Genomic DNA, 12,388 nt, shown 5'->3' on the forward strand with positions numbered 1-12,388 from the left:
GTGTAGAAAAACTTTCCTCCAAATCTATTACTGCAAGCACCATTGCATCGCAACAGTTTTTTCAGGTTTATAATTACATTATCAAAAATGCATTCTTACATTATAATTTGCATTAATGATTATTTATGTTCTCCAGGCAGCAGGACATTATGTTCACTTGGTATGCCCTTATTGAAATAATATTTGAAATAATATTTTTACATTTGAAAGACCTACTGTTATAGTGTACTTTAATTCTACAATTGTCTGTTCGTTGACACCAGGTTGCATTTGAGTGTAGTTTGATGTTTCCTGTTCTTTAAATAATTACATAGCTTCTCATATATATGGAACAACCATCTCCTCCAGCTAACAGAAAATAGGTAATACTGGCAACGTAATGGTTAACTGTTATGAATATTAGCTTTGTTTTATGATAATTATATCTTTGCACCCTGTTAACCTTGGCAGGAACATAAGGCAAAATACGAATTAAATTTAGTGCGCTGTTTCACTTGTGTTTATGATCTATATGAAATTTATTTTCGAAGAATGAAGTAAGGAAACTAGAAGTTCTGGCTCTGCAACAATTGCCATACTTCCAGTCCAAATATTCCTGAATAATCGCCAACTGCTATGGTGGAGACACAAGGCACAACAGGTTGCAGGCATTCTGTAAAGGCTTTGCACAGAGAGAATATAATTAAATTTAATATTTGTGACATCGCTTTAACAGGGGGTTGTAAAAAAAAAAAAAAGGATTTTATGAAACAGAGACGTACACTTTAGAGCTCTTCCAACAGCTGACAATGAAAGTGACTTTCCTGGGAGATGCTTAATTCGAAGGTTATTCTATGTCATGTATAAAAGCATTTTTTTAAGTATTCAAAAATGGCAGATGGCCAAAACTGATGACAAAGAATATTCATTAATGCTCTCTAAACATAACTTTAACTTTTGAACCTTTGAAAAAGCAGCCTTCAGAAATAGAATGCTTGTATAATGGTTACAACGTGCCATACAACATTTTGAGATACTGTATACATCTTTGACAAAGCAATATAACCCATTTTAAAGGAGAACTCAACCCCCAATTAAGAAAAGCCCCTACCTACTAAAGATGGCGTCCAAAAGCTCCACTGCGCTTACTCTACAATATTAGATGAGAAATATTTTAGGGACATTTTCAGACCTATTGAAGTATGGGGGGGGCAGGGAGGGGAGGAATATCTTCCTTCGTAGGTAGGGGCTTTTCTTAATTGGGGGTTGAGTTCTCCTTTAAGGAGACCTCTCCTTTAAGGAGACCTAAGAGGCCTTCCAACCTGTAGTTCTCCAGTTCTCAGTAGGTTTATTGGAGAGTAATCAAATGATGAAGCACCAGAGAGACCGAAAAACATTTAAAAAATGAAGTTTATTCTGTCTATTAAAATTAAAAATATATTGCATGCCCCTATCATCCCATGGGCTGCACGTCTTTGTTAGAGAGTACATTGAGGAACAGCCTCTCCTGCGGACTCTGAAGATGTAAATATGGCAACTCTCGGTGGAGGAGTGGCAGCAATTATAGGAGGACCATGGGCACCAAATACAAACTTAAAAATGAATGCAAGGTCAAGACAGTCAGTCAGTACAGGCAGCAGAGTTTCTGCATCCGGTAGTCAGGCCAAGGAGAGTATAAAATCAAGTCAAACTAAGACTAAGGCCGAGGACGCATGTGCGTAATTGTGCATAACCGTGCGAAACTGAGGACGCGCGTGCATGGTTGTGCACAAAGCACTTTGACTTCACAGAGCGCACAGGTAACAGGCAACACTTGCCGGACATGGGGTAGGCTGCACATAAGGTAAGTGCCTGGCGCCCCCAAGCTTTGCGCCCTCTCTTGTGCCTACGCCTAGTTCCGGCCCTGTGTGTTACTGCCGTCTTCTAGTATCCCCCAATAAACATTATACTGAAAACTGGAGCCCTCAAAAGATAGACAGCCCCCTTTATCTCTTGCTAAGAACAAATGTGACGTTTTTCTGCCGTGTTTACTTCAGTACTGCAGCCTAGTTTAGAGAAAAGGCATAACATATTTATAGAGAAAGGACTACGTCATATTATAAATTGGAGTGGGGAGAAAGTGAAGGTTGTGGGTTGTGTTGAGTTATTTAAAATACCAGTGTATTATCAATACTGCAGTGAGTACATCCCTGCTTATAGCACTGAAGGGTACATTTTATCAGGTGGATCTTTGTCTTACTGTATATACTGTACACTCCTTTAACTCATCTGTTAAAACACTGTAACATAGCTTGAATGTAACTCCATTTCCTTACAATGCATGGGCAAGATGTATAATATCCTGTTCAATAAAGTAAAAGACTTTGAATCCCTGACAATTGTCTTAGCACCAAAATCTCACCTTGTCAAGCAATAAAGAACTGTAATAAATGCTTAATTTTTAAGCTTCAGCCAAGGGAGATGCCACAGCCTTAAAACTAAAGTAGGCTGCAGTACTGAAGTGAACACAGCAGACAAATGTCACACCTGTTCTTAGCAAGAGATACACTGAGAAAATATACCATTCAGTGCGATAAGCAGGGATGTACTGCAGTATGGATAATAATATAAATATAATATTTTAAATTATTCAACACAACCCATAAACTTCACCTTTTTCCCACTCCAATTTATAATATGATGTTGTCCTTTCTCTGTAAATATGGTATGCCTTTTTTCTTTTTCATGTATAATAAGAGAGTTGTAGATTAGAACAAGTTTCAGATTCTATTAGGGGAATGAATCTTTACTTGGTTAAACATGAATTATTTCCCAGATGATGAAAATGTTTTCTATTGTGTTTCCTGAAACCATTCATACAGGTTGTGTGCTTGCTATATTTTTGATGTGCATTATATTTTCACTAAACAATAGGAACAAAAATGGCTGAATGTTAGAGTGATCTAAGCAACACTGCCACATACCTTATTAGATCAGATTAGATTAGATTGTATAACTACTGCCACCAAGATCTGCACAAATGCTGTAAAACTTTATTATATGGGTCACTTATGAATGCAAAGCAACATGCAAAGTGCAGTTTTTGCATACAACACAGATTTTTTTGTTAGGATTTGCACCAGAATCATCAAAATAAATACATATATTGGATGCAAGTTGCTAACATTTTCAAAGTAAAGATTTGCTGCTCTGCCTATTGATGCAACCCAGTAGTAGAAGCCTGGAAGTACCACCCTTATCGCGATAGCAGTAGTTCCAATGTTTCTAAGGGGGTTATTTATCAAATTCCTAATTTATCTCAATATTTTCTGCTTCGAACTTCTATCAAAGCCGCTCGGGTTTTCTCATGCTTATTTGTTATTACATTTCCCGAAAATTTGCTTTGTGGAAAAAAATCTGCTTTTCAAGATTTTTTTCTGATTTTCATCTGATTTTCACATTTTTTTTGCATTTTTCACCCGAAAACTTTGAGGTATTGCACGAAACCCAGCTCACATCAAAAAATCATTGGGACTTCTCCAATTGACTTATATGCAACCTGATTCAGATTCTGACTTTTCCATTCTCGGGGTTTAATAAACCCGAATTTGTGATTTTTTTAAAAGTCAGATTGTATAAAAAAAATTAAGAATTTTTCGTGATTTTTACATTAGGAGTTTAGTAAATAACCCCTAAGGGGGCAATTTATCAAAGTCTGGATTTATCTCAATATTTTCTGCTACAAACTCCGATCAAATCCGCTCTGTTTATATGCTTGTTTATTATTAAATTTTTCTGAAAATTTGCTTTGCGGGACAAACATCACTGCAGGGGATGGCAGTGCAGTTAAAGTCTGGTAAGTGCTCCCACTTGAGCTATTTGTTCTGGACTTTATTCTGTCCACCTAAAACTAAGCATGTACCAAATATAGGAATCCTACTGCCCGGCTGAACCGAATCCTAATGTGCATATGCAAATTAGGGGCAGGGAGGGAAATCGCGTGACTGTTTGTCACAAAACAAGGAAGTAAAAAACGTTTTCCCCTTCCCACCACTAATTTGCATATGCAAATGCAAATCAGGATTCGGTTCGGTATTCGGCCGAATCTTTCGCAAAGGATTCAGGGGTTTGGCCAAATCCAAAATAGTGGATTCGGTGCATCCCTACCTAAAACCTCCCGAGGTCATTTACAAGTCAATAGCAGAGGTCCATTGAACCATTTGAATATGTTAATTGCCTTCCTGACATTCAAGCTTTTTTCAGAGTGAAAACTCGATTTGAATTTAATTCAGATTTTTGGGTCAACTATTTGATTAGACGTTCAAATTTTTTCTTAAATAACCTCCCATCGAGTATATTCGAGTATAATTATTAGAGTATAAAAAATTTTTATACTTTCTATTTCTGCTTTATTAATAAGTTCCATAGAAATATTGAACTTTTGAAACTTTTTTGTTAATTTTTAAGAAGGTTTAGGTTGATTTTCTTTTCTCCCCTGCAGACCTGACAGAGACATTATTATCTAAAGGAGGCTGAACTATTTGTTTTTGGCAAAATGAGTTAAACACTCCTTGAGATATGTAAACTCCAAAACCATCAAAATGTTATTCTCTATTCTATTAATGACTATTGCCCTTGCCAACAATATTGGATGAACACTTTTTATTAAACTGTTTTATTTACTGTAGATCGTTTAAGACTACATCTTGAAGCATTCTTCAAAGAGTTGATTATTTGAAATACCTTTCAGTTCAGGGATCCCACATCTGCTCATTTGTGAAAAATCCATCTTTTCCCAGCTGCAAAAGAAGTCATAAATAATGAGAATAATAATGACCTAATTAAGGTACACGAAAATGCATGCCGTATTTATTGGAAATCGCTAGTTCTTTCACAAGAATATGGCCATTTATCTATTAAAAGTATGAGTTTATATATCAAAGTCTTGGTTCAGCAAACCTTTCACATTTGATAGAAACACAAAACAGGGCCTATATTTTTGTCTGTAATGTGCTTAAAGGAAAACTATACCCCCAAACAATGTAGGTCTCTATAAAAATATATTGCATAAAGCAGCTCCTATGTAAAACAATGCTTCATCTAAATAAACCATTTTCATAATAATATACTTTTTGTTAGTAGCATGTGCTATTGGGTAATCCTAAATAGAAAATTGCCATTTTAAGAAATAAGAGCTGCTCACTGGGATTTTACAATTCATGGTGAGCAAAAACAAACCATACATGTTAGGTCACATGAGCCAATTAATGGACAAAGTTCCACACTTCACCTGTTACAGTTAGAGCTGCATTATTTCTGGTCAGGTGAACTCCGAGGCAGCACACAGTCTATCACAAAATTATGGCTAGAAAATAAAAGCTGTAAAAGGGCAATATTTACTTTAATATTAAATTTGCCACATAATATGTAAATCTGTTGCTTAAGTATCAGTCACTTAGTATTCTCAATCACTTTAGAAGTGACTTGTTAATAAAAATATTAGTTTTATCTAACTATGTTTCTGATACAGTGAGAATTATTTATGCGTCAGTAAATATTAAAGGGGTTCTTCACCTTCATATAACATTCAAAAATATAACAGTTCATGTAAAAATAACAAGCTTTGCCATATAAATGTTTAACAAAAAATGTGCAGTTGATTATATATTTACCTCAGATGGATCCCTATGCAGATGGGGCCCTTTCATCATGGGCCTCCTGTTGGGGGGGTCGCCGACCCCCAAAAACACTGCAGTGATCATTGTATGTCCTTATTTTACATCATACAAACTCCTGGCAGAAGCAGGAAGTGCACACATGCAGCAGTTTCTGAAGCTTAACTCTGATTGGCTGATTCTCCTGTCAGTCTCCTTCGCATCCCTAGTCGGTGTGGTTAATTTGCATACACACTGCTCTGTAGTGTGGGGCTGCACCAGCATGTGAGGAGAGGAGAACCCTTCTGGTGGGACTTGGTGTGGCAGAATGTATGTACAGAGAAGTTTCTTATGTGAAGGGGCTGACTTGAAGGATGTGAATGTTTAGCTGTTTGTGTGTATTGGGAGGAAAGTGTGTCATTTCACAGGTTGGAAGAGGAGGGTGCGGGGGGCACAGGCTTGTGTGAGGTTGAAGGAGGGAGCTGCTGTGTGAAGGGACAAGTGATCTGTGACTGATCCACATGGAGGGAGGAGGGGTAAATGGAGTGTCTGTGTGTGAGGGAAGGTAAAGTCAGTGGTGGGTGGAAGGTCTGTCACTTGTGGGGACATGTGAGGAGGGAGAACTCTGTCTTTTGTGTGTGTGGAGGGTGGCTGTGTTATAATGGGGTTTGTAAGGAGAAAATTTAATTTTTGTACTTGGGGAGTGCTGGTGAATAGTCTCATGTGGAGGGAAAGCTCAGTCACTTTCAGGCAGGGCTCAGCTGACACTTCTCAGTGTTTGGGGGTAAGTTATAAGTGGACAGGCTCCAGGGGAATAAGTTTTGAGAGTCTTGAGTAAATGTTTTGCACAATAAACTGTACCAATAAATGAGCAATACAAGCACATCACCTTAGCAAAGTGTTCTTATTTTGTCTGTATTCTATACTCAAATGACTGTGCACTTTAACTTTCCAAACACAACTCTGCCTGTGTCATAAACATTACATTTTAGCAGTATTTGCTGAAGTAAGAGGATTTATTTTATTAATTACTCTAGAATCATTACACCAGACAGCCCTGGGATTTATTATTGACCTTCAACTCCTGTGTACCTGTGTCAATAAAGGAAAATATATAGTGAATAAAGTACCCCCTTTTGTAAAATATAAGGATATTATAAGTTACCGAGGAGTTTCATGACCATATAAAAACACGAGGCCGAAGGCAGAGTGTTTTTATACAGGTCAGGAAACTCCGAGGTAACTTCTAATATCCTCATATTTTACAACTGGGGGTACTTTATTTATTATAATACACAAGTTTCGGTGAGTCATGTGACAGAAATGACATCAGAACTCACCGTTTATAACTGATGACATCAGAACTCACCGTTTATAAGGATATAATTTACAGGATATTCATGGCTTTTATGTATTATATATATATTTGTTTGATTAGAGAATTGGAATGGACTTTGCAGTGGTATTTTTCACTTTTCACATACAGTAAGGGATTTCTGATAATTGTGCAAAATAAGAGGATATAAAGTAATAATATCAAAAGGCAATAGCAGAAGAACTGCCTGTTGGACAATCGTGAATATCATGTGTTTGTCAGATTTAATAGACCGATAATGCCCTGTGTGCATCAATGATTGTCCAAGGAGAACTACCTTTGCTTGTACCAGAGAATACCACTTATATGCACACAATGCTGCTAGTACTTAAAACTCACCTGTTTTCTGTAAGAAATCAGTCCCCAGTTATTTTTTTTTCCTTTTAATAAAATTGCTATTTAATCTCATTTATACACAAACGACACACGATACCAGCTACAGGGATTTTTTATGGTTTTGAAAAGTAGGGTACTATTACATATTGGCCAAAAGCAGAATTCCCAGAGTACTGGCACACATGGAGATTTGTTGTAGTACAAGCTACTGTTTTATTACTACAGGTAAGGGACCTGTTATCCAGAATGCTCAGGACCTGTGGCTTTCTGGATAACATATCTTTCCGTAATTTGGATCTTCATACCTTAAGTATACTAGAGAATCATTTCAATGTTAAATAAACCCAATAGGCTGGTTCTGCTAACGATTAATTATATCTTAGTTGGGATCAAGTGCAGGCTACTGTTTTATTATTACAGAGAAAAAGGAAACTATTTTTAAAAATTTGGAATATTTGGATAAAATGGAGTCTATAGGGAGATGGCCATTGTGTATTTCGGAGCTTTCTGAATAACAGGTTTCCGGATAACGGATCCCATACCTGTACAGAGAAAAAGGAAATTATTTTAAAAAATTTGGATAGAATGGAATCTGTGAGAGACAGTCTTTCTGTGATTCAGATCTTTCTGGATAATGGGTTTCTGAATTATGCATCCCATACCTGTAGTTCATGTTTACTATGGGTAAGAAATCTCATGAAAATGCTTTCTCCTTGCCAAAACATCATAGCGGTGATCCATTTTTATATCAGGAAAAGAAGGCAATGTTACTGTGATTCATTTGGATTGCTGCATAATGTATTTTAGGCACATGGAAGCATTTTTGGCAGGATAGATTTACCACAGACAACAAATCTCTGTGTGTTTGGGCTATACTATAATATATACCAAACCAAAAGAATGACTAATTAGAGAACATTCTCTCCTAGGGCTCATACACAGGGGTATTATTTTATGCATTTGATGTGCAGGTTTGAGTGTTTCATCAAGATGCCACATGCTGCATTTTCTTTCCCATACTGACACAGACGCATGTAAGCTCTGAATGCAGGTGCAATGCAACATTCTGTGTTTGGCACTTACATAGGCCTGTGTCAGTACGGGGCCATGTAAAAGAGTTGTGTGTGTTTCTATCTGTGCTGCACTGGCTGAATGCACTGGAGTGCAGGTTTACTACACTTGAGGAAGATCCATTAGTTGCTTTTAAAAATGCATATAAATGGCCAAAATGCATTTTTGCAGTTGCTAATCACATAAAATTGCCCATAAGTAAGAGCCCTAAGGGACATTTTTGGGGAGTGTAAGTTAAATCACCCCAAATATATCAAATTACCATCCAGAGATTGTGATATATGGGCAAATGTTAGCAGCATCATTTGCTTGTACATCTCAATGATTTAATTATCTAAAGATCGTCAAGTTATTCTACTATAAACTCCAACCTGCTATGTATAGCCTGCGGGCAAGGAGAAAAGTGTCTTCTAAGTAAATCAGACTGAAAAACCCCAATAAGCATGCACATCCACATGCATCTGATCCACTTGCTGTTTTGATTACCCTCTGACAGTATAAAATGTGCACACATATACTTTACTCATTACATATACTGGCCTTGTACACCTATAGCGCAAGGTTACTGTGTAATGATAGGTACTACACCACCATTCTCATTCTTCCTCCCAAGTGCCTCCTGTTCTAGTCTGGTGCATTTGCAGTAGATACATTGCAGGAGCATTATGTACTGTGCATGCAAAAAACATGGTAGATCACTTTTGTGTTTTGCAAATCTCTGTACTCCAAAGCAAAGTGCATAGACCTGCTTCCCCCAAAGAATACCATACTACCTGCAGTTCTCAGTGGAACCCTGTACTTCAACACTTTGTTTGCCAAGTACACACACTATATATTCTGGCAGACAAGGGCTCTATCTGCCAAGAAAGTACTAGGAACATTATTGAGCAGATTTGCACTTCTCTTCGGCTGCCTCTGCATAGAGTTACAAGCAAATATGAGTGAGTGGGATTAAATGAGTTAGTGGGATTACATGTATGAGTGAGATTATGCATATGTATGAGTGGGATTATGCATATGAGTGAGTGGGAATAGATGTATGAGTGGTATTATGCATATGAGTGAGTGAGATTATGCATATGTGTGAGTGGGATTATGCATATGCATGAGTGGGATTACACGTACGAGTGAGTGGGAATACATGTATGAGTGAGATTATGCATATGAATGAGTGGGATTATGCATATGAGTGAGTGGGATGAGTGAGTGGTGATGGTAATTTTAGTAGTACCATTTTGACCTTGTGTAAGACAAAACTCAGTAAAGGAAAATCTTTAGTAATAGTCAGGCAATTTATTCAGTACAATACAACATAACAGTTTTGTCTGGGTAAACTGTTGGAGTAACACATGGAATGTCACCCAAGGACTCACCAAAGATCCACCTCTTGGTCCAAGCGTTATATAGCGTTCAGAAGGCATTTACAGTAATTGTGACAAGGGGTACACGGAAATACCATACATGGTCTGGTGAGACTTACTGGCATATACATTTATACATTCTTGCAAGATGGGCAGTTTTGCAACAAAATAGTTTCCTGGTTCCAACTGTCCACAGCCTCGCAAACATCTGTTGGCTAAACATAGCCATTGTGGTAAAGCTATTGAGCAACACTTCTGCAAAAGGGCATAAGAGACATGCTGACACTATGCAGACACTCTGGAATCTAAGTAACAGAGTGGAGATCATTTATTTGTATGGCCTAGTATCAGTTATATGAGTGACCATTGTCCACACTTGACCATTAGCCCTTATAGCCCATCCTGCCTTGGGCCCTATATCGTAATGGCGTCATAGAGGGCGGGGGTAATAGATATCGACCCTCTGACACAAGCCATTCGTCCGTCATAGGAAATAGACCGTTCCAGATTTAAAAATATAAAGAGTGGGGTTACATGTAGGAGTGAGTAGGATTACATATACTTAATAAAGTTACATTCAAAACAAAACTTCTGAGCAAGGACATCAGGCGTGGCTTGATATACAAAAATAAATGATGATGTAGCTGATAGAAAATGTCCGCCTAGTTGAAGCAGATCTTGCATTCAGGAAAACACTACAGTGCAGCTAACGGAGGGTAAAAATACAGAGACAATGATGTATTTTGTGTGGGGAATATGGTAAGGGTTTATAGAGTTTACATGTCCATTAATGTATGCTTATTTGCATAGTAAAAATGTGTTAGATTTGGGATATGCTGGGTCTTTTTACCTATGTGAGACACTCAAGTAATGTGCACAAGATAGCAGCCAATGCAAGGGAGAAATTAAAGGAATAGAAAAGATATTACCCTCGCACACCCTGGCCTTCCTTATCTGTATGAGTCCCAGGTGCTCAATGAAGGAGGCGTTGGCGACCTCAAGTTCAGCGTGAAGAGGAGAAAAATCACTGGCACAGCATGGGTTATTTCTAGCAGGGAGAACCCTTGCTAATTTATTGCAGATGCAACGTTTCGGGGAGTAACCCCTTTGTCAAGTACCATACTTGACAAAGGGGTTACACCCCAAAACGTTGCATCGGCAATAAATGAGCAATGGTTCTCCATGCTAGAAATAACCCATGCTATGCCAGTGATTTTTCTCCTCTTCAAGGGAGAAATTGGCCTTTGAATTTATGTGACTGCTTACAAGTGCACAAGCAAACAATGAATTACAAGGGGAGGACAGTATCAATGTCCAATAAGAACCAAGTAAGGGCAAAGCCTGAGAGTGATGATATAATCATATAGGAAGTGCAGGTTTAAAACAGGCCACTCCCATCCTTCAGAAAACTGATCAGAGAGACCTTCAGAAAACTGATCAGAGAGACAGGAGAAGGAAAGATTTAAATGGTATATAAACTAGCTTTTACAATGACCTTTTTACTTTTTTTGATGGCAAATGGGTTTTCTAACACAATGAGAACATTTTTAGTGGTTTCATAAGATTTGGACATTGAAGGTGAACAACCCCTTTAAGCTGTACTGCAGGGCTGTCCAACTGGCGGCCCCCGGGCTGCAGCCCTCCACATCAAAATCTGCCTGCTGTGTCTGTTTACCATATGTAAGCTTTAAAAGGGATCACTACAGAGATTGACTGGCCCCTGCATTATATTAACCTCAAATCCCCTGTATTGTTCATGTAACACCTATTTGGGCCACTCAGGGTTAATTCACCAGCTAGAACACTAGAGCATGGGTTACACGCGATTTACACCCAGGGCAGGGCCTTCTCTAAGTGGAAGTGTTCCCTCTATGGTGTAGTGCAACTACATCCCCCCCAGGTTACTGTGCACACAAAAAACAACTTGGGCGCCAGGAGGTTCTTAACAATCAGGAACGGTTTATTATGCCAAAAAGGGCAAATGACCACAGGTTTCAGTACTCACGCAGGAGCTTGAGGAAAACAGCATATTGAGAGTTCACACAGATCAAAGGCAGGCTCACACAGAGAGTACACAGGCAAATGCAGTACAACCTTTCCCTCCTGGAAGTTGTCAGGAAAGCAGCTTCTACCCTACAGTCCCTCTTCACTGAGGTCCCTGACTGGAGGCAACACACAGCCTCTGGGAAGCTACTCCCTTTCTGCAAATCCTTGTTGGAGCTTCAGCTGCTCTTTCTCTCTATCCTCTCTGCCTTTCTCTCCTAGAGAGACTATGACAAGTCTGCCCTAGTATAACTATTCCTCATTCACGGGGTTACCTGGTCTCCGACTTGGACACATGCCTTCTTCTGGGCCTATTGCACTCAGTCCCCCTGAGCACATCCAGCTGGAATCACATCCAGAGGCAAAAGAGGAAGAGGCCACTCCCTGCACTCACTATATAGGAGTGTGTCAGAGCAGTGTCATCAAATCTCTCAGCCTATCACTGTAAAGGTTATTCTGTAACAGGGATTCTACCCAATAACCCAAGGAAATGGTGAAAAGATTAACTCTATAGGGCCTGTATACCTATAGGGCCCTACATTCACACCTGTGATCCCCCTGCATTTTTCACACTTGTGACACCTCTATTG

The sequence above is a fragment of the Xenopus laevis genome, chromosome 2S (assembly GCF_017654675.1).
Source record: "Xenopus laevis strain J_2021 chromosome 2S, Xenopus_laevis_v10.1, whole genome shotgun sequence".
NCBI lineage: Eukaryota > Metazoa > Chordata > Amphibia > Anura > Pipidae > Xenopus > Xenopus laevis.